This window comes from Heterocephalus glaber, unplaced genomic scaffold (assembly GCF_053883595.1).
Source record: "Heterocephalus glaber isolate CG9 unplaced genomic scaffold, H.glaber_assembly_v1.0 deba00000546, whole genome shotgun sequence".
Classification (NCBI taxonomy): domain Eukaryota; kingdom Metazoa; phylum Chordata; class Mammalia; order Rodentia; family Bathyergidae; genus Heterocephalus; species Heterocephalus glaber.
Window position 1 is genome coordinate 44,250,872 of NW_028258147.1, and position 23,277 is coordinate 44,274,148.

Sequence of the window (23,277 nt, forward strand, 5' to 3'; positions counted from 1 at the left end):
GTCTCTCTCTCCTATGATGGAAAAGCCAATCTTGTCTCAATTTGCACATTCATTTCACTGTTCTTCCCCTATACCTTGGACCCTCAAGATACGACTGGCCTGACATACGAACAACTTGGGTTAATTAAGTTAATGGACCTAAGTCTGCCTTTTGTTATCTATAGTGTGTACCCAGGGAAAAATTCAGATCTCGGCTGTATTGACTTACAACCAACTTGAGTTACAACCAGTCCTTGGAAACCGATTGAGTTTGTAGGTCAAGAGTCCACGGTATTTGTGCCTATTCTTTGTTGTTTTCTTTTTTTTGGTACCAGGGATCAAACTTGAGTCCTTGTGTTGCGCAGCAGGCAGCAAAACCACTGAGCTAAATCCCTGGCCCTTGTGTCTATTCCTTGGATTCTCTTTTAAACTGGTTAATACCTTAACATTTTTCAAATTCATGAGAAGAGTAAAATCTTTAACAAATGTTTATTTTGTATAGGAGAATCATGATTTTATCATTTAAAAATTATCTTTTAACACCATGTATGAGATCCTAAAATATGGTTACTCTTTGCTACCTTAAATCTAGTTTAATTCTAATTATATTTTCCTATTAATATGAAGAATACAAAGGATCCAACTTGTGGGTAATCTCTCCTAGCATAATACACACACACACACACACACACACACACACACACACACACACAGGACACATGCCCATAAACACAACCCCCACAATAAGCAATAATGGTTATCCATAAAACAGTTGAAAATCCATGTGTAAGAAGCAAACATTCTCTAGTGCATGGAAGACACAGTTCTGATGATCCACCAGGCAGAATGGGTACTATCTCAGCTTGAATGGTCTATTTGGGTTACTTCCCCATTTTCAGGAGTCCTTCAGGAATGTAGAATAGATGGTTTTTATTTATACCATGGATTTTTCTCGGCACTGTTAACATTTTGGACCAGATGCGTCTTTGATGTGGGAGCAGTCCTGTGCACTGTGGGAAGCTTAGCAGCTTCGCTGGCCTCTACCCATTAGATGGCAGTGTCACATCCCCCAAATGGCTCCAGACACTGCCCTGGCCAAAATTGCTCCACTTGTGAATCCCTGATGTATTTTATTAAAGGACACACAAAATAACTTATCCAATAGAAGAGGCAGGATCTCTCCAAAGACGTGTGTATACTCAATAAACATATATCAGCACGGATGGGTCTCAGTGGTAATGTTGTGTGATCACAGCAAGTTACAGAATGATTTGAACAGCATGACCATATTTATGTAAATTTTAAAATCACAAAACTTACAGTGTATATTGCTTATAGGGCCATGGATGTGGGGTGAAAATCATAAAACCATGAACATGAATAGACAACAATTTAATGAGTTTCACTGTGTTTGGGAAAAGAGGAAGGAAATTAGGATAGGTTATGTTGAAAAGAAAAGTCAACTCTTTCTATAATGTTTTTCTCACTTTCAAAATAGGTCAAAAACACTATTGCAAATGTTACCTTTTTTTATCTGGCTAACTTATATAGAGACATTGTTATTCTACAAACTTTATTTGACAGAAAAATCTATAAAAAGCTATGAAACATGCAGCTTAAATTTTCTATAGTACTTTGATGCTGTTACTTTTCAATCATCTGTTTCATATTGTTCATATGACTGCTTGCCTTCCTAATTAAGAGTAGCTTTGAATTGGTAGTGTTTTATACAGCAATTTTCTGGTTCAGACTCTAATGACAACCATAATATAAACGTTTTCACCTTATATTTGTGGAGTGCTTTATCTTTTCTCAGTACTCTTACATCTGTCTTCTCATTTTGTGTTCACAATTTCTTTCACCATCAATCTTAGTTTCAAATCTATTCACCATGTTAATGCACGTTTCATCTTTCTATTGCAGTTACCTTAAGTTTGGGTTACTGACCCTGAGATACCAGAACCCCGGGCAGTTTACGTAGGAAATGACCCACAAAACACTGGTAGGTAAAGTGAGACAGGGAGAGAAAGAAGTTCAGAGGCAGCACGTTTAGAGCAGCTTACTGTTTAGGGCTATTGAGGCTCAATTTGACTCCTTTGTGTAAACTCCTATGGATGGCTTTCACAATAGAAAGACACAGTGAGTCATTTGAGATAGAAGTTGGCAAAACCAGAAGGACTTATGATCAGGCCCTTTACAAGAAAAGTTGGCTAACCTGTGCTCTATACCATAAAACTGGGAGAAGCATCCATATTTTCAAGAGTTTTGAGAGTTTCCAGTGTGAAGAAATGTGCAAGAAGGAAACTATCCATAAACATTTCATTTTGAAAGAAGTAGGTTAGGGACAAAACAGTACTTCTATAAGAACAAATATTGATCATTTGCCCTAAAAAATGATCAAGATCCAAGCAGACACTTGAAACAGTTATAACTCTACTATGGAATGAGTTTGAAACAGTTCAGGCTTAGGAAATAGTGATCATTCACTGTGCCAAACAACAACTAATTAAAGATTATGGTAATAATTAGCCAAGACTATGTTCAGACTGGGAACAGGAAGAGCTGGTGGTTGCCAATAACGACTACAGAAAACTAACAAAGCTTACCTGTCATTCCAGGAGAGGAGAAAACAAAAACAACAAAACTAAAATCCGAGAGTGAAAGGGAACATGTAGTGTTCCCTTCCTGTGTCCTCAGGGTGATAAGGAAGACTGAAGAAGGAAAATCTACCTACTGCAGGTAGGTTTAGAAGGTATCTAAAAGTGATAGCTATTTTTGTTAAATTAATAGACTGGTTTTTAGAATTTAGTTTTACAGAAAAGTTGAGTCAATCGTATAGGGTTCCCATAGATTTTCTTCTCCACAGTTTCCCTTAATATTAACATCTTGCATTAGTGTGGTACATTTGATACAGTTAAGGAACCAACACTTTTATATGTTTTATTAAGTAAAGACTATAGTTTACATTAAGGTTCACTCTGTGTTGTGTAATTCTATGAATTTTGACAAATGCATAATGTTATATATCCATCCTAATAGTATTGTATGGAATAATTTCTTTACACTGAAACTTCCCTGTTCTTCATATATTTACACTTCCCCTCACATTTGCCCCAAATCCTAATACCCTAATAACCTGGTGACACCTGATGCTTTTTATTGTATACCTATATCTATATCTACATCTATATGTATATGTCCTCGCACTGAAAGGAATTGAACACGGGTCCTCCAGCATGGTAGGCAGTGCTCTACCACTGAGATCTAAGCTCACTCCCTAGCCCAAGTGCCTGTAGGTTTGCCATTTCAAGATGTCATACAGTTGGAGTAATACAGTAGGGAGGAGTTTTAGGCCAAATACTTTCAATTAGGAATATGTACGGAAGGCTTCTCCATGCATCTTCTCCCCTTACAGGAAGTTGAATACAAAAAGCACTGAACTTCATTTATAACCCTTTTCAATTTTATTTTGAGATCTGGTCTCACCAAGTTACCCAAGAAGGCCTCAAATATGTGATGTTCTTGCCGCATCCATCTAAGTACCTGAAGTGAACAGCATGTGCCACCACACCTGGCTTCTTTGCATGTATATTTCCTTTTGTTTGTTGCTGATATTCAGTACTGGAGATTGAACACAAGGACTTGGACATGCTAGGCAAGCAGGCTACCAGTACACTACATACCAACCCATCTTATTAAGTTGTTATTGCTTTTTGCATTGCTTCATGATGTTCCATTGTATGAATGTACGAATGTTTGTTCATCCGCTCACTTTTTGATATCATTTGGTTGTTTCTAGTTTCTGGCATTTGATTTCTCCTATACGTTTTGTAGATTGTATCTTGCAGGGAATTGGTCCATTTCATTTAAATGATCAAATTTGTGACATAGTGTAGCTGACCCACCCCACTGGCCAAGTCAAGCCTTCTACTGGGACCTAGACCCGGTACTTTGTTCTTCTTGACCCGGGGGCAAGCAAGGATGAATGACAAAGAGACGTGACTCAGTTTAACTTTGGGCAGCCAGGGGGCTCTGGCCCCTTAGGAGCCCCAGCATCTGGCTCATCTTGCATTTATTCACCTAAACACCGGTACAAGCGATCAAAGTAGCACAAGGCTCATCTGCTTTCCAATAGCCACTAGTACATACTCTGGTAAACAACTTAATCTTAGGTGTGCTAGCTTTTCCCTGGAACCCGCAATATGGAGTCACCCTGAGTGCAGCCTTTCTCCTTTGTGCTCAGAGAGGCCAGTTAGGCCTCGCTTCTCTGGTCTCTGACAGCATAGAGTTGTTCAGAATACTGTTAATTATCTTCTTCATTTCAACGAGCTCAGTATTGATGTCCTCTCTTGTTTGTGATATTAGTAATTGACCTCTTTCTCTCTTTGCCTTGCTGAGCCTGGTTAGGATTTATCGATTTCATCCATCTTCAAAGAACCATATTCTGCTTTTAGCAATATTTAAAACTTTTTTTTATTTTTCCGTTGTATTGATTTAGGCACTAATTTTCATTGGTTTTTTCGTTTGTTTGCATTCATTTGATTTCTTTCTTTCTTTGGGTACCGGGGATCGAAGCTGGGACCTTGCACTTGTGAGGCAGGTGGCGGAACCACTGAGCTCAATCCCTGGCCCTTGCATTCATTTCATATTGCTCTCATTTGTGTAGCTTCCTAAAGTGGAAGTTTAGATTACTGTTTCTTTTTTTCTAACACTAGTCTTTCAATGTTATCGATTTTCCTCTATGCACTGGTTTTGCTGCCTTCAACATATTTTGATAATTTGTGTTCTCATCATTTACTTTAAAATATTTTAAAGTTTCTTGAGACGCGCCTGATAAATGTTATTTGGAAGTGTGTTACAGTCTAGATATTTTGGGAATTGTCTAGCTATGTCTCTATTATTGATATCGAGCTTAATTTCATTGTAGTACAAGAACAAACTATGATGTGTTAACATCCGTCCCGTGGCCTAGAATGGGGTCTGTGTTAGTAAGTGTTCCCTGTGAGCTCCAAGAGGATGTGTTCTGCTTTGTTGAAGTATTTATGAAATGTCAGTTACATCCAATGAATTGATGGTGGCCTTTCATTCAACTGTGCACTTCCATTTTTTCTTTCAGCTGCATCTATCAATTACTGATTGAAGAGTGTTGAAGTTTCCAACTATAATAAGGTATGTGTCTATTTCTTCTGGTAGCTCTAATGGTCTTTTTCCCCCCATATTTTGAGAATCAGTTGTTCAGGTGCATATATGTTAAGATTTCCTATGCTTTCTTGGAGAGCTGACTCCATTTATCATTATCTAGTACAATTCTTTATCCCTGATTCTTTCTTGAAGTCTGCTTTGTCTGAAATTGATATTGCTAGTTCAGATTTCATTGGGTTGTGTTGCCATGGTATATCATCCTTCTCTATCCTTCCACTTTCACTTATGTCAAATGGAATTATGTAGACTAGAAAAGCTATACTTGAATTTTTTTCAAAAGTATACTCTGACAGTCTTTACGTTTAAATTGGTATATTTAGGTAATTCAGATTAACAATAATCATTGATATAGTTCAGTTAATCTCTACCGTGCTTGTGTTTTCTAGTCATGACAGTTTTACATTTCTTCAAAAATCTTCCCTCGTTTTTCTTTTGTTTCTTTGTTAACGTTTAAATTTTAAGTTCTTTCATTGGTACATTTCAGGTATACGATTCACTTCCATTTCTCATTGGGTGTTTGTTCCTGTACATGATGTATCTTGGTTCTTATTTTTTTTTCCCCATTACCTGTGTGCCCTTCACCCCCTCCACCCTTCCCTATTTACATAGACATCATTTCCACTTATGTTTTCTTTTCTCATAGTTTTTCCTTTCCCTCTTTATCCTTCCCGTTCCCCTCCCTTCACCCCTTCGTCTTTGGACCTTTTTTCCTATTTCAAATGATCCATTATTCGTTTTAATCATTTTAACCCTTGTTTACACTATCAGTTTCTCACACTCGCCAAAGTATTTGGTATTGACACATGTGTGTCCTATTTGTTTCCCTTAAGAGCATGGCCTTGATAGACATCCATTTCGCTATAAATGACTCTAGTTTTTCATTCTTTTTCATTCTTTATGGTTTTTATTAAAAACCCGCACGTTTTCTTTATCCAGGTTCCAGTTGATGGCCACTCGGGCTGCCTCCAAGCTTTAGCTGTTACAAACTGCCGCTATGAACATGGGGTCACATATATCACTGCGGTGTGATTCTTTTAATTCTTTGGGGAAGATCCCCAGCAGGGGAATAGCTGGGTCAAATGGGACCTCTAGCCCTAGTTCTTTGAGGTATCTCCGTACTGATTTCCACAGTGGCTGCACCAGTCTACACTCCCACCAGCAGTGGAGAAGGGTTCCTTTCTCCCCACAACCCTGCCAGCGATTGTGATTGGATGATTTCTTGATAGCAGCCATTCTTTGTGGTGTGAGGTGGAATCTCAGGGTTGTTTTCATCTGCATCTCTTGAATGATGAGTGATGTTGAACATTTTTTCATATATTTGTTTGCTGCTTTTTCTTCTTTGAGAAATGTCTGTTCCCTTCAGGTGCCCGTGTTGGAATTGGGTGTTTGAATCTGGGGGGTCAGATTCTTTTCAGTTCTTTATATATTCTAGAGGGCAGTCCTTCTGTCGTTTTTCTTGCCTTGTTTCTTTAATGAATACATTTTCTCTCTTCACTTAGCATAGCAATTATACCTTTTAAAAATGTTTGTGTGGGACAAGGATTTAGCTCAGTGGTTTTGCCGCCTGCTGCGCAAGTGCAAGGACCAGAGTTCAATCCCCAGTACCAAAAAGAAATATGAAATAAATAAAAATTTTAAAAAAATGTTAGTGCTTGTCATAGAGTTTGCAATATGTATTTACAGCTTATCTAAGACCACCAAGTCTAACTTGTTAGCTTCAAATAACAGTATACTGCTGCTCTGCTAACATAGGTACCTTATAGCGGAGCATCCTCAATTCCCCCGTGCTACTGCTCCCTATGCCAGTGGTGGCAAACCTATGGCACTTGTGCTGCAGCAGGCTGTTTGTATCACTGAAAGCTATAAAAGTTTCACCATCCCTGCCACTGTTGCTGTCACCGATTCCACTCATTCATAAATTCTATGCACCCAATATAGTGTTGCTACTATTACTTTGAGCAGTTATCTAATAGAGTGAGAATAAAATGTTCTATTTTGCCTTCCTTTATTCCTCTCCAATGCCCTTTCTTTCTCCCTTCCCTTGTTACTGTCCGCCTCTCCCCACCTCTTTCCTCCCCCTCTCCTGTCTTTCTTCCTTCTACCTTCCTTAATTCCTTCTCTCCTTTCTGCTTCCTCGGTCTCTTTCCGGTCATATTTGATTTCTATCTCTAAAGAACTTATTGGAACATTGCTTGTCTAGCATATCTGTTGGCATTACATTTCTTCAGTTGTTATTGGAAAAAGACATTTTTCTTTATGTCAGAAATACAGTTTGGCGTACAAAGAATTTTAGCATTGTACGGATGGGTTATTTGTTTCAACACCTTACATATTTTCCTGCATTCTCTTTTTGCTTACATTATTTCTGAGACCGCTGGTGTAATTCTTACCTTTGTCTTTCTGTAGGTAAGGTCTTACCTCCCTGCTTTTTACAAGATTTTCTTTGTTTTTGATTTTTACACATTGAATTTGATACGTGTACTTATAATTTTTTCTGTATTTACCTTGCTTATTGTTGTAAAGGTTCTTGAACCTGAGATTTGGTGTGTGTCCTTCATTTTAGAAAATTCTGAGCTACTATTACTTCAGTTATTTTTTATGTTCCTCTCTTCTTCTAGAGTTCCCATTATGGGCATGTTATGCCTTTTGTAATTGTCCCACAATTCTTGTGTGTTCTGGGTTTTATTTTTATCTTTTAGTTTTCTCTTTGTCTTTCAGCCTAGGGAGTTTCTATTGACTTATCATCCAGCTCACTGATCTTTTCCCCAGTCATTTCTAACCTGATCATCCTTCAAGGCATTCTTCATTTCTGCCACAATGTTTTTTTGTATCTCCCGTTCCCTTTTGATTGTTTGTTAGAGGTTCTATTTCTTTTTGATTATGTTACTGAACTGTTCTTTTCTATAGGTATTAATTTTAGGGTATAGTAGTTTTTAAAAAGGCTGGTTTTCATTGCGGGATTTTCATACAGGCCTATAACATAGTTTGATCATATCTAGCCCCCCATTACCCTGCCTCACACCTACTTCTTCCTCTTCTTTATTCCCTTTCTCTGGTCAAGTAGTGTCCCTCCTGCTTTCATGTCCATCTTTTAAAAATCCTTGTAATTATTTTCTGTTTCTGGCTTATTTCACTTAATGTGTTGGTCTTTATGTCCATCAGCCACTGGAGGGCAGCAAAGCTCTGTGCTGAGAGTAGGCCTTGATGTTGCCAGGGGCCCCTGCTCTGCCAGTACTGTATGAGGATGCATAGCATAAAGAGAATATGTTCGTATATTCGTGCTTATTTCTACCACCTTATTCTGTCTTCCTCTCTCTCTTGCTTTCTCTAAGTAGGCTTGAAATTTTTCCTTATTTCTTCAGAAGTAATTCACCTCACTGTTTCTTTTTCAGAGATAGAAGAAGAGAGAGAGAGAGTAATAGAGAGAGAGAGTGTGTATATGATATGCTTTCTCTTATATAAGAAACCCAAAATATAAATAAAGAGGAAATAAAATAAAAATCTGAGAGATAGATCTTTTGCCAAAGGGACAGGGACCAAGGGATTAATGGAGGAGAGAAAAGATGAAGGGAAAGAATGGAAAATGAATGAAAATGTGTTATGTACATGTACCAACTCCCCACGAGGTATTCAATCATTATGTACTGCAATAATGTACTAATAAAACTTAATAAAAGTGAAAAATGACAGGATAGCAAATTGCAGTTTGTGGTCCTGGGTGGGGTCTTGAATCAGGCAGATAAACTGCCATAAAAAAAACCCTCTATTGAAGTTCTCTTACAGCCTAGTTGAACTTGTGGGACTCTATGCGTTGATGTCAAGGCATTTATTTGCGCCTCCTTCAGTACTACTTCCTGCACATGCGCACTCTTGGGTACCTGCGCCGCAATGGGCGTGCGTCGTAAGAACATCCGGGCACCTCCCAACTTGAGCGCACTTTCCGACCATTAGCAGTACCTTCGCGTGCGGCTGCGGCGCCGGACTGCGGCCTGAGGCCTGCGGCGGTGCAGTCTCAGTCCTGGGAGGGGTTTCTCAAACTGACGTATGTAAAAAATGTGGTTGAGGCCCAGTCCTCCAGACCCCTCTGTACTGAACAAGCTTTGCGGGCTTTGCCTCCTCACTTTTCCGTTTGTTCCTTTGGTTCGGCTGTACGTTGGAAGGGAGGGAAGTGGCCTGGCCCTCAGCAGCACCATATTCAAGCTCTCTCCTGGTGGTGCAGCTTTCCGCAGGTTCAGACTCAGAGCGGGGGAGGTTTTCCCCAAGACTATGTCCTAGCAGGCTTAGAAAAAGCAAGTAGAGCCACAGAGTAGACATCCAGTGTATGGGTTATTGTCATGTTTAAAAGATTCCAGAACAAACGGAAGTTTTTTTAAAGTTGAGGGAAAACATTAAATGGTCGGTTTGAAAAGATCTAGCCCTAGCCAAAGTAAAACTGACAAATCTATCCAGGACCAGGGTATAAGCAACCAATGCTTTAAATTTGGAAGGTAAGTGCCAGGGGTTAGTGCAATGGTGCCGCACCTGCCTGGCAAGTGCAAGGTCCTGAGTTCAATTCTTGGTACCAAACAAACAAACAAAAAGTCAATGGTTAAAAAATGTCAAAGTTTCTCAGAAAGAATAAAAAAATTCAAAAGGAAAAATTATATAAGGCTTTGGTTGAGTGTCACAGGGCAGAGAACTCACAAGACTCTCACTGTGCATGCGTGTGTAAGAGTGCGTAATATTGTTAAGGGGAAACCAATAATTATCAAGTCATGTATGAAAGCCTCAATTAATGATACAAGAGATAAGAAACTCCCTCCCTCTGATAAAATTAACTCATAGATGCACTACAAATATCTGAAAGATTAATAAAAATTTTTGAAGTACCAGTGCATGGTAGAAGTCCTGATGGTGAGGCTAACATTGAAATTAGGATGTAAGTCCAAAACGACTATTTTAAATGTTTTAAAAGCATTACAAACATTAAAACCCAGCAGTTTGCCATACTAATAAATGTCTGGAAGTGCACAGGCACCACTTTGAGCACCTCTTGTAATGGTAGAGGCCAAAGGTAACTTACATGAATCTCATGATGTCTCAATAAATTGAGTATTAAAATATTTATATGTTTTTTCTGAAGTATGTATACATTTTTTTGGTGGACTATAGGTGAAAACATCATGTTGTACACTTTAAATATGTATAATACAAACAGGAATGTTTCTAAGAACTTTTACTTGTGATTGAAACATTTTAACTATATGAAAGACATTTAAAAATACACACGTATACGTAATTCCAGTATCTCAGTGACATAATTTCTCATTTGTTTGAAATCTTTTAATATTTTTATCCATATGAACATATTGCTAAGTTGATAAAACTATATTTTATGCACTTATACATTTTACAGATTTTGGAACAATAATTTGGAACTATGCCTCCTTTTTCACTGTTTTGTAGAATTTTTAAGAGCTGTGTTACATCCCCTGTATTTGTATATTACATGTTTCATTTATTCATTTTCTTATTACTAGATGCCAGTGCTATTTTTTGAAATTATAAATAACTCTGCTCTATGCCACACAGAGGGGTGCCTATAATCCTAGAATCAAGAGGCTGAGACAGGAAGATTTTGGAGAGTGCAGCGCCAGTCTGAGCAACATAGTAAGTATAAGGCCATTTTAGATTACATCACAAGATCCTATCTCAAAAAACAAAGCAAAGAGGGTTGGGGATTTAGCTCAGTGGTTTCACCACCTGCTGTGCAAGCACAAGGACCCGAGTTTGATCCCTGTTACCAAAACAAAACAAAACAACCAATCCAACTTCCCAGGTTAATTTGGGCCAGGGATTTAGCTCAGTGGTTTTGCCACCTGCTACGCAAGCACAAGGACCCGAGTTCGATCACCAGTACCAAGAAACAACAACAACAAAAGCAAAGAAACAAAAGCTAAGTCTGCTTTGAGTATATTTTTGTATATGGATTTTTCTCCTTTAATATTTTCATACTTCTTTTATTCCAAGGTATACATATTCTTTTATTGTGTATCAAGTAATATTTTAGTATATTTGGTTTTTCCTTTTTAAACATTATTGAATTGATATTAAATTTTAAAGTTGAAATTTAGAATTGGAGAAATAGAGCAATCCTAAATATAAATTTGGACTAGGGGGTTTACTAAGTCAAACAAGTTTATGATACTTGATAAGTATATTCAAAATGTCACCTCAAAATGTTTTGCCAGTAACATCAGCATGGGTGTGTGCTGTTTTCCTATAGCTTTTCCAGCATATGTATTTTCCTGATTTTTAATAGTTTTAATAGATGTCAATTATTTCCTTATTATTATTTGACTTAATTTAACTAGTTTACTCTGTATGTGAAAAAGCTATGGATGTAAAGAGAACAAAAGACAAAATTTGAAATCATTTAAAAAATCAGATACAAACACTTTGATGTTTAGTCGGTAACTTTGTGGAGAAAACGTCAGAGTTCTTGGCTCTTATCTTTCCATATGTTACATCTGTTCCTCTGCCACATGCAAAACTGGAAGAATTCTGGACAACTGCTTTACAAAATCAAAGAAACTTTAGCTAGATGAACCAATAAGAATCATCTGGTTAGGGACCAGGGATTTAGCTCAGTGGTTCCACTGCCTGCCTTGCAAACACAAGGTCCCAAGTTTGATCTCCAGTACCAAAATAAAAATAAATAAATGAATAAATAAAAGAATCATCTGGTTAAACCATTCATTTTAATAAGATTAAATAAAAACCCATTGAGATTCAAATTATTCAAGATTTTTCAATTAGTAGGTGTCAGGGTGCAATTTAAGACCAAGGTTCCAGACCTTTCTATGAGACATGCTGCCTTTCTGATGCAAATTCCATCTGGGGGCTAATCATGTACCTACAGTTGTCCCTGACATTTAGGCTGAGAAGTGTAAAATTTAGGCTTAGCATACTAATTCTTACTAAATAAAATAAGAGGGTGAATTTCTGTGGTCTTGGACTTATGAGTCTAAAGCCAAACCTATATCTGAATAGGTGGCACAAAATGAGAAGCACGTTTCATGAACTGTCTTTAATAGGCTTATGCAAAGAATTCTGCAGAAGGTGTCTTAAGCATAGTAATTCCAATGGCAGATGATTAAATCCTCTGGAAGACTGGATCATCATGATCTTGATTTTTTTCTTGCTGTTGATTGTCTTGTTACCTATTACATATGAGTTTGTTCACCATTTCTAGACCAAATGAGGAACTGAATTTCACAACTGAAGAAAAGCACCCTTTTATCCTATCACCTTTATCACTGCATTTTCACTCTTTCTTGTTTATGAAATGTTCCCACAACCAGTAACACGAGTCTCAGACTTTAATAATCTTTGACAGCAAAAGTCATACTTCAGGTTCAAGCCCAGCTTCTGTGGTGTAAGCTCAAATCAGCAAAACTGCAGAAAACTGTCCTTCCTCAAATTATTTCCCTGTTTCTGATGTCCCCAGGTTAGTGCCTAATGAATATTCAGGCCCAGTCACTTTTGACCCCAGCCTTTTGGTTTTTCTTCTGGACAGTACTGCTGCTGGATATCACTGTCTTCCCCTGATGACCACTGATGAGTCATCCTATTGTGGTCTCCAAGCAAGGTCATTCCTTCTCCAAATTCCTCATATCTAAAATGTGCTAAAATCATCCACTTTATCTTGAAAATCAAGGAAAAGAAACTTAAAACAGAATAATTTACAACAGCCAGGAGAATTAGATAGGTTTAGAACTGACACATCCAAACTGAAACTATGAAACCCTGCCTCATTCCCACATCCATCCTATGGTAGGGAGGCAGATCAGGGAGGCAAGAGACAGGCGACTCTGGGTACCTCCCTACTTTGGGACTGAGGTCCAATTTTTCCCACCTTAGAGAAGGAAGTTCTCCAAACTGTCTCAACCTGGGCCTGGCATTGTTTTACTGCCCTGGAATGTGTTCTTCCCATGATGACTGACAAAAGAAACATCCATTCTCTTGGGGGTAGTGGAAATCCTGTATTTGCTTCACAGCTTACACAAGATAATCACAATAGTAGGTTGTGTATATTCTGAAGTTTGGGCTATACATTCTTAAATTTATGCCTTTACAGGAAAAGAAGTCCTACTCCCTATTGGGTTATCTTGTTCTTTGGGAGCTGCTTTACAACTTTGTAAATGATTGATAATAGATAGAAATGCAAAGCATTTGTTGTTTATAAACACCAAATTATTTCCTGTCTGGCAGAGGAGAGAAGCTCAGTCTCTCTCTCCTATGATGGAAAAGCCAATCTTGTCTCAATTTGCACATTCATTTCACTGTTCTTCCCCTATACCTTGGACCCTCAAGATACGACTGGCCTGACATACGAACAACTTGGGTTAATTAAGTTAATGGACCTAAGTCTGCCTTTTGTTATCTATAGTGTGTACCCAGGGAAAAATTCAGATCTCGGCTGTATTGACTTACAACCAACTTGAGTTACAACCAGTCCTTGGAAACCGATTGAGTTTGTAGGTCAAGAGTCCACGGTATTTGTGCCTATTCTTTGTTGTTTTCTTTTTTTTGGTACCAGGGATCAAACTTGAGTCCTTGTGTTGCGCAGCAGGCAGCAAAACCACTGAGCTAAATCCCTGGCCCTTGTGTCTATTCCTTGGATTCTCTTTTAAACTGGTTAATACCTTAACATTTTTCAAATTCATGAGAAGAGTAAAATCTTTAACAAATGTTTATTTTGTATAGGAGAATCATGATTTTATCATTTAAAAATTATCTTTTAACACCATGTATGAGATCCTAAAATATGGTTACTCTTTGCTACCTTAAATCTAGTTTAATTCTAATTATATTTTCCTATTAATATGAAGAATACAAAGGATCCAACTTGTGGGTAATCTCTCCTAGCATAATACACACACACACACACACACACACACACACACACACACACACAGGACACATGCCCATAAACACAACCCCCACAATAAGCAATAATGGTTATCCATAAAACAGTTGAAAATCCATGTGTAAGAAGCAAACATTCTCTAGTGCATGGAAGACACAGTTCTGATGATCCACCAGGCAGAATGGGTACTATCTCAGCTTGAATGGTCTATTTGGGTTACTTCCCCATTTTCAGGAGTCCTTCAGGAATGTAGAATAGATGGTTTTTATTTATACCATGGATTTTTCTCGGCACTGTTAACATTTTGGACCAGATGCGTCTTTGATGTGGGAGCAGTCCTGTGCACTGTGGGAAGCTTAGCAGCTTCGCTGGCCTCTACCCATTAGATGGCAGTGTCACATCCCCCAAATGGCTCCAGACACTGCCCTGGCCAAAATTGCTCCACTTGTGAATCCCTGATGTATTTTATTAAAGGACACACAAAATAACTTATCCAATAGAAGAGGCAGGATCTCTCCAAAGACGTGTGTATACTCAATAAACATATATCAGCACGGATGGGTCTCAGTGGTAATGTTGTGTGATCACAGCAAGTTACAGAATGATTTGAACAGCATGACCATATTTATGTAAATTTTAAAATCACAAAACTTACAGTGTATATTGCTTATAGGGCCATGGATGTGGGGTGAAAATCATAAAACCATGAACATGAATAGACAACAATTTAATGAGTTTCACTGTGTTTGGGAAAAGAGGAAGGAAATTAGGATAGGTTATGTTGAAAAGAAAAGTCAACTCTTTCTATAATGTTTTTCTCACTTTCAAAATAGGTCAAAAACACTATTGCAAATGTTACCTTTTTTTATCTGGCTAACTTATATAGAGACATTGTTATTCTACAAACTTTATTTGACAGAAAAATCTATAAAAAGCTATGAAACATGCAGCTTAAATTTTCTATAGTACTTTGATGCTGTTACTTTTCAATCATCTGTTTCATATTGTTCATATGACTGCTTGCCTTCCTAATTAAGAGTAGCTTTGAATTGGTAGTGTTTTATACAGCAATTTTCTGGTTCAGACTCTAATGACAACCATAATATAAACGTTTTCACCTTATATTTGTGGAGTGCTTTATCTTTTCTCAGTACTCTTACATCTGTCTTCTCATTTTGTGTTCACAATTTCTTTCACCATCAATCTTAGTTTCAAATCTATTCACCATGTTAATGCACGTTTCATCTTTCTATTGCAGTTACCTTAAGTTTGGGTTACTGACCCTGAGATACCAGAACCCCGGGCAGTTTACGTAGGAAATGACCCACAAAACACTGGTAGGTAAAGTGAGACAGGGAGAGAAAGAAGTTCAGAGGCAGCACGTTTAGAGCAGCTTACTGTTTAGGGCTATTGAGGCTCAATTTGACTCCTTTGTGTAAACTCCTATGGATGGCTTTCACAATAGAAAGACACAGTGAGTCATTTGAGATAGAAGTTGGCAAAACCAGAAGGACTTATGATCAGGCCCTTTACAAGAAAAGTTGGCTAACCTGTGCTCTATACCATAAAACTGGGAGAAGCATCCATATTTTCAAGAGTTTTGAGAGTTTCCAGTGTGAAGAAATGTGCAAGAAGGAAACTATCCATAAACATTTCATTTTGAAAGAAGTAGGTTAGGGACAAAACAGTACTTCTATAAGAACAAATATTGATCATTTGCCCTAAAAAATGATCAAGATCCAAGCAGACACTTGAAACAGTTATAACTCTACTATGGAATGAGTTTGAAACAGTTCAGGCTTAGGAAATAGTGATCATTCACTGTGCCAAACAACAACTAATTAAAGATTATGGTAATAATTAGCCAAGACTATGTTCAGACTGGGAACAGGAAGAGCTGGTGGTTGCCAATAACGACTACAGAAAACTAACAAAGCTTACCTGTCATTCCAGGAGAGGAGAAAACAAAAACAACAAAACTAAAATCCGAGAGTGAAAGGGAACATGTAGTGTTCCCTTCCTGTGTCCTCAGGGTGATAAGGAAGACTGAAGAAGGAAAATCTACCTACTGCAGGTAGGTTTAGAAGGTATCTAAAAGTGATAGCTATTTTTGTTAAATTAATAGACTGGTTTTTAGAATTTAGTTTTACAGAAAAGTTGAGTCAATCGTATAGGGTTCCCATAGATTTTCTTCTCCACAGTTTCCCTTAATATTAACATCTTGCATTAGTGTGGTACATTTGATACAGTTAAGGAACCAACACTTTTATATGTTTTATTAAGTAAAGACTATAGTTTACATTAAGGTTCACTCTGTGTTGTGTAATTCTATGAATTTTGACAAATGCATAATGTTATATATCCATCCTAATAGTATTGTATGGAATAATTTCTTTACACTGAAACTTCCCTGTTCTTCATATATTTACACTTCCCCTCACATTTGCCCCAAATCCTAATACCCTAATAACCTGGTGACACCTGATGCTTTTTATTGTATACCTATATCTATATCTACATCTATATGTATATGTCCTCGCACTGAAAGGAATTGAACACGGGTCCTCCAGCATGGTAGGCAGTGCTCTACCACTGAGATCTAAGCTCACTCCCTAGCCCAAGTGCCTGTAGGTTTGCCATTTCAAGATGTCATACAGTTGGAGTAATACAGTAGGGAGGAGTTTTAGGCCAAATACTTTCAATTAGGAATATGTACGGAAGGCTTCTCCATGCATCTTCTCCCCTTACAGGAAGTTGAATACAAAAAGCACTGAACTTCATTTATAACCCTTTTCAATTTTATTTTGAGATCTGGTCTCACCAAGTTACCCAAGAAGGCCTCAAATATGTGATGTTCTTGCCGCATCCATCTAAGTACCTGAAGTGAACAGCATGTGCCACCACACCTGGCTTCTTTGCATGTATATTTCCTTTTGTTTGTTGCTGATATTCAGTACTGGAGATTGAACACAAGGACTTGGACATGCTAGGCAAGCAGGCTACCAGTACACTACATACCAACCCATCTTATTAAGTTGTTATTGCTTTTTGCATTGCTTCATGATGTTCCATTGTATGAATGTACGAATGTTTGTTCATCCGCTCACTTTTTGATATCATTTGGTTGTTTCTAGTTTCTGGCATTTGATTTCTCCTATACGTTTTGTAGATTGTATCTTGCAGGGAATTGGTCCATTTCATTTAAATGATCAAATTTGTGACATAGTGTAGCTGACCCACCCCACTGGCCAAGTCAAGCCTTCTACTGGGACCTAGACCCGGTACTTTGTTCTTCTTGACCCGGGGGCAAGCAAGGATGAATGACAAAGAGACGTGACTCAGTTTAACTTTGGGCAGCCAGGGGGCTCTGGCCCCTTAGGAGCCCCAGCATCTGGCTCATCTTGCATTTATTCACCTAAACACCGGTACAAGCGATCAAAGTAGCACAAGGCTCATCTGCTTTCCAATAGCCACTAGTACATACTCTGGTAAACAACTTAATCTTAGGTGTGCTAGCTTTTCCCTGGAACCCGCAATATGGAGTCACCCTGAGTGCAGCCTTTCTCCTTTGTGCTCAGAGAGGCCAGTTAGGCCTCGCTTCTCTGGTCTCTGACAGCATAGAGTTGTTCAGAATACTGTTAATTATCTTCTTCATTTCAACGAGCTCAGTATTGATGTCCTCTCTTGTTTGTGATATTAGTAATTGACCTCTTTCTCTCTTTGCCTTGCTGAGCCTGGTTAGGATTTATCGATTTCATCCATCTTCAAAGAACCATATTCTGCTTTTAGCAATATTTAAAACTTTTTTTTATTTTTCCGTTGTATTGATTTAGGCACTAATTTTCATTGGTTTTTTCGTTTGTTTGCATTCATTTGATTTCTTTCTTTCTTTGGGTACCGGGGATCGAAGCTGGGACCTTGCACTTGTGAGGCAGGTGGCGGAACCACTGAGCTCAATCCCTGGCCCTTGCATTCATTTCATATTGCTCTCATTTGTGTAGCTTCCTAAAGTGGAAGTTTAGATTACTGTTTCTTTTTTTCTAACACTAGTCTTTCAATGTTATCGATTTTCCTCTATGCACTGGTTTTGCTGCCTTCAACATATTTTGATAATTTGTGTTCTCATCATTTACTTTAAAATATTTTAAAGTTTCTTGAGACGCGCCTGATAAATGTTATTTGGAAGTGTGTTACAGTCTAGATATTTTGGGAATTGTCTAGCTATGTCTCTATTATTGATATCGAGCTTAATTTCATTGTAGTACAAGAACAAACTATGATGTGTTAACATCCGTCCCGTGGCCTAGAATGGGGTCTGTGTTAGTAAGTGTTCCCTGTGAGCTCCAAGAGGATGTGTTCTGCTTTGTTGAAGTATTTATGAAATGTCAGTTACATCCAATGAATTGATGGTGGCCTTTCATTCAACTGTGCACTTCCATTTTTTCTTTCAGCTGCATCTATCAATTACTGATTGAAGAGTGTTGAAGTTTCCAACTATAATAAGGTATGTGTCTATTTCTTCTGGTAGCTCTAATGGTCTTTTTCCCCCCATATTTTGAGAATCAGTTGTTCAGGTGCATATATGTTAAGATTTCCTATGCTTTCTTGGAGAGCTGACTCCATTTATCATTATCTAGTACAATTCTTTATCCCTGATTCTTTCTTGAAGTCTGCTTTGTCTGAAATTGATATTGCTAGTTCAGATTTCATTGGGTTGTGTTGCCATGGTATATCATCCTTCTCTATCCTTCCACTTTCACTTATGTCAAATGGAATTATGTAGACTAGAAAAGCTATACTTGAATTTTTTTCAAAAGTATACTCTGACAGTCTTTACGTTTAAATTGGTATATTTAGGTAATTCAGATTAACAATAATCATTGATATAGTTCAGTTAATCTCTACCGTGCTTGTGTTTTCTAGTCATGACAGTTTTACATTTCTTCAAAAATCTTCCCTCGTTTTTCTTTTGTTTCTTTGTTAACGTTTAAATTTTAAGTTCTTTCATTGGTACATTTCAGGTATACGATTCACTTCCATTTCTCATTGGGTGTTTGTTCCTGTACATGATGTATCTTGGTTCTTATTTTTTTTTCCCCATTACCTGTGTGCCCTTCACCCCCTCCACCCTTCCCTATTTACATAGACATCATTTCCACTTATGTTTTCTTTTCTCATAGTTTTTCCTTTCCCTCTTTATCCTTCCCGTTCCCCTCCCTTCACCCCTTCATCTTTGGACCTTTTTTCCTATTTCAAATGATCCATTATTCGTTTTAATCATTTTAACCCTTGTTTACACTATCAGTTTCTCACACTCGCCAAAGTATTTGGTATTGACACATGTGTGTCCTATTTGTTTCCCTTAAGAGCATGGCCTTGATAGACATCCATTTCGCTATAAATGACTCTAGTTTTTCATTCTTTTTCATTCTTTATGGTTTTTATTAAAAACCCGCACGTTTTCTTTATCCAGGTTCCAGTTGATGGCCACTCGGGCTGCCTCCAAGCTTTAGCTGTTACAAACTGCCGCTATGAACATGGGGTCACATATATCACTGCGGTGTGATTCTTTTAATTCTTTGGGGAAGATCCCCAGCAGGGGAATAGCTGGGTCAAATGGGACCTCTAGCCCTAGTTCTTTGAGGTATCTCCGTACTGATTTCCACAGTGGCTGCACCAGTCTACACTCCCACCAGCAGTGGAGAAGGGTTCCTTTCTCCCCACAACCCTGCCAGCGATTGTGATTGGATGATTTCTTGATAGCAGCCATTCTTTGTGGTGTGAGGTGGAATCTCAGGGTTGTTTTCATCTGCATCTCTTGAATGATGAGTGATGTTGAACATTTTTTCATATATTTGTTTGCTGCTTTTTCTTCTTTGAGAAATGTCTGTTCCCTTCAGGTGCCCGTGTTGGAATTGGGTGTTTGAATCTGGGGGGTCAGATTCTTTTCAGTTCTTTATATATTCTAGAGGGCAGTCCTTCTGTCGTTTTTCTTGCCTTGTTTCTTTAATGAATACATTTTCTCTCTTCACTTAGCATAGCAATTATACCTTTTAAAAATGTTTGTGTGGGACAAGGATTTAGCTCAGTGGTTTTGCCGCCTGCTGCGCAAGTGCAAGGACCAGAGTTCAATCCCCAGTACCAAAAAGAAATATGAAATAAATAAAAATTTTAAAAAAATGTTAGTGCTTGTCATAGAGTTTGCAATATGTATTTACAGCTTATCTAAGACCACCAAGTCTAACTTGTTAGCTTCAAATAACAGTATACTGCTGCTCTGCTAACATAGGTACCTTATAGCGGAGCATCCTCAATTCCCCCGTGCTACTGCTCCCTATGCCAGTGGTGGCAAACCTATGGCACTTGTGCTGCAGCAGGCTGTTTGTATCACTGAAAGCTATAAAAGTTTCACCATCCCTGCCACTGTTGCTGTCACCGATTCCACTCATTCATAAATTCTATGCACCCAATATAGTGTTGCTACTATTACTTTGAGCAGTTATCTAATAGAGTGAGAATAAAATGTTCTATTTTGCCTTCCTTTATTCCTCTCCAATGCCCTTTCTTTCTCCCTTCCCTTGTTACTGTCCGCCTCTCCCCACCTCTTTCCTCCCCCTCTCCTGTCTTTCTTCCTTCTACCTTCCTTAATTCCTTCTCTCCTTTCTGCTTCCTCGGTCTCTTTCCGGTCATATTTGATTTCTATCTCTAAAGAACTTATTGGAACATTGCTTGTCTAGCATATCTGTTGGCATTACATTTCTTCAGTTGTTATTGGAAAAAGACATTTTTCTTTATGTCAGAAATACAGTTTGGCGTACAAAGAATTTTAGCATTGTACGGATGGGTTATTTGTTTCAACACCTTACATATTTTCCTGCATTCTCTTTTTGCTTACATTATTTCTGAGACCGCTGGTGTAATTCTTACCTTTGTCTTTCTGTAGGTAAGGTCTTACCTCCCTGCTTTTTACAAGATTTTCTTTGTTTTTGATTTTTACACATTGAATTTGATACGTGTACTTATAATTTTTTCTGTATTTACCTTGCTTATTGTTGTAAAGGTTCTTGAACCTGAGATTTGGTGTGTGTCCTTCATTTTAGAAAATTCTGAGCTACTATTACTTCAGTTATTTTTTATGTTCCTCTCTTCTTCTAGAGTTCCCATTATGGGCATGTTATGCCTTTTGTAATTGTCCCACAATTCTTGTGTGTTCTGGGTTTTATTTTTATCTTTTAGTTTTCTCTTTGTCTTTCAGCCTAGGGAGTTTCTATTGACTTATCATCCAGCTCACTGATCTTTTCCCCAGTCATTTCTAACCTGATCATCCTTCAAGGCATTCTTCATTTCTGCCACAATGTTTTTTTGTATCTCCCGTTCCCTTTTGATTGTTTGTTAGAGGTTCTATTTCTTTTTGATTATGTTACTGAACTGTTCTTTTCTATAGGTATTAATTTTAGGGTATAGTAGTTTTTAAAAAGGCTGGTTTTCATTGCGGGATTTTCATACAGGCCTATAACATAGTTTGATCATATCTAGCCCCCCATTACCCTGCCTCACACCTACTTCTTCCTCTTCTTTATTCCCTTTCTCTGGTCAAGTAGTGTCCCTCCTGCTTTCATGTCCATCTTTTAAAAATCCTTGTAATTATTTTCTGTTTCTGGCTTATTTCACTTAATGTGTTGGTCTTTATGTCCATCAGCCACTGGAGGGCAGCAAAGCTCTGTGCTGAGAGTAGGCCTTGATGTTGCCAGGGGCCCCTGCTCTGCCAGTACTGTATGAGGATGCATAGCATAAAGAGAATATGTTCGTATATTCGTGCTTATTTCTACCACCTTATTCTGTCTTCCTCTCTCTCTTGCTTTCTCTAAGTAGGCTTGAAATTTTTCCTTATTTCTTCAGAAGTAATTCACCTCACTGTTTCTTTTTCAGAGATAGAAGAAGAGAGAGAGAGAGTAATAGAGAGAGAGAGTGTGTATATGATATGCTTTCTCTTATATAAGAAACCCAAAATATAAATAAAGAGGAAATAAAATAAAAATCTGAGAGATAGATCTTTTGCCAAAGGGACAGGGACCAAGGGATTAATGGAGGAGAGAAAAGATGAAGGGAAAGAATGGAAAATGAATGAAAATGTGTTATGTACATGTACCAACTCCCCACGAGGTATTCAATCATTATGTACTGCAATAATGTACTAATAAAACTTAATAAAAGTGAAAAATGACAGGATAGCAAATTGCAGTTTGTGGTCCTGGGTGGGGTCTTGAATCAGGCAGATAAACTGCCATAAAAAAAACCCTCTATTGAAGTTCTCTTACAGCCTAGTTGAACTTGTGGGACTCTATGCGTTGATGTCAAGGCATTTATTTGCGCCTCCTTCAGTACTACTTCCTGCACATGCGCACTCTTGGGTACCTGCGCCGCAATGGGCGTGCGTCGTAAGAACATCCGGGCACCTCCCAACTTGAGCGCACTTTCCGACCATTAGCAGTACCTTCGCGTGCGGCTGCGGCGCCGGACTGCGGCCTGAGGCCTGCGGCGGTGCAGTCTCAGTCCTGGGAGGGGTTTCTCAAACTGACGTATGTAAAAAATGTGGTTGAGGCCCAGTCCTCCAGACCCCTCTGTACTGAACAAGCTTTGCGGGCTTTGCCTCCTCACTTTTCCGTTTGTTCCTTTGGTTCGGCTGTACGTTGGAAGGGAGGGAAGTGGCCTGGCCCTCAGCAGCACCATATTCAAGCTCTCTCCTGGTGGTGCAGCTTTCCGCAGGTTCAGACTCAGAGCGGGGGAGGTTTTCCCCAAGACTATGTCCTAGCAGGCTTAGAAAAAGCAAGTAGAGCCACAGAGTAGACATCCAGTGTATGGGTTATTGTCATGTTTAAAAGATTCCAGAACAAACGGAAGTTTTTTTAAAGTTGAGGGAAAACATTAAATGGTCGGTTTGAAAAGATCTAGCCCTAGCCAAAGTAAAACTGACAAATCTATCCAGGACCAGGGTATAAGCAACCAATGCTTTAAATTTGGAAGGTAAGTGCCAGGGGTTAGTGCAATGGTGCCGCACCTGCCTGGCAAGTGCAAGGTCCTGAGTTCAATTCTTGGTACCAAACAAACAAACAAAAAGTCAATGGTTAAAAAATGTCAAAGTTTCTCAGAAAGAATAAAAAAATTCAAAAGGAAAAATTATATAA

General features: G+C 38.3%; 1 long non-coding RNA gene across 5 annotated transcripts in view; it reads left to right on the top strand.

The window, feature by feature from the left end:
• Positions 1-23,277, top strand: part of LOC147829711 (uncharacterized) — a 52,867-nt gene that overhangs the window by 10,838 nt on the left and 18,752 nt on the right. For 3 of the 5 annotated variants that reach the window (XR_015448802.1, XR_015448805.1, XR_015448804.1), the window contains 5 exons: positions 2,598-2,718; positions 5,096-5,148; positions 10,753-10,830; positions 16,046-16,166; positions 18,544-18,596. This is a non-coding gene — a long non-coding RNA (uncharacterized LOC147829711). The remainder of the gene's footprint in view (positions 1-2,597; positions 2,719-5,095; positions 5,149-10,752; positions 10,831-16,045; positions 16,167-18,543; positions 18,597-23,277) is intronic. The other 2 variants (XR_015448806.1, XR_015448803.1) reach the window with 2 other exon arrangements.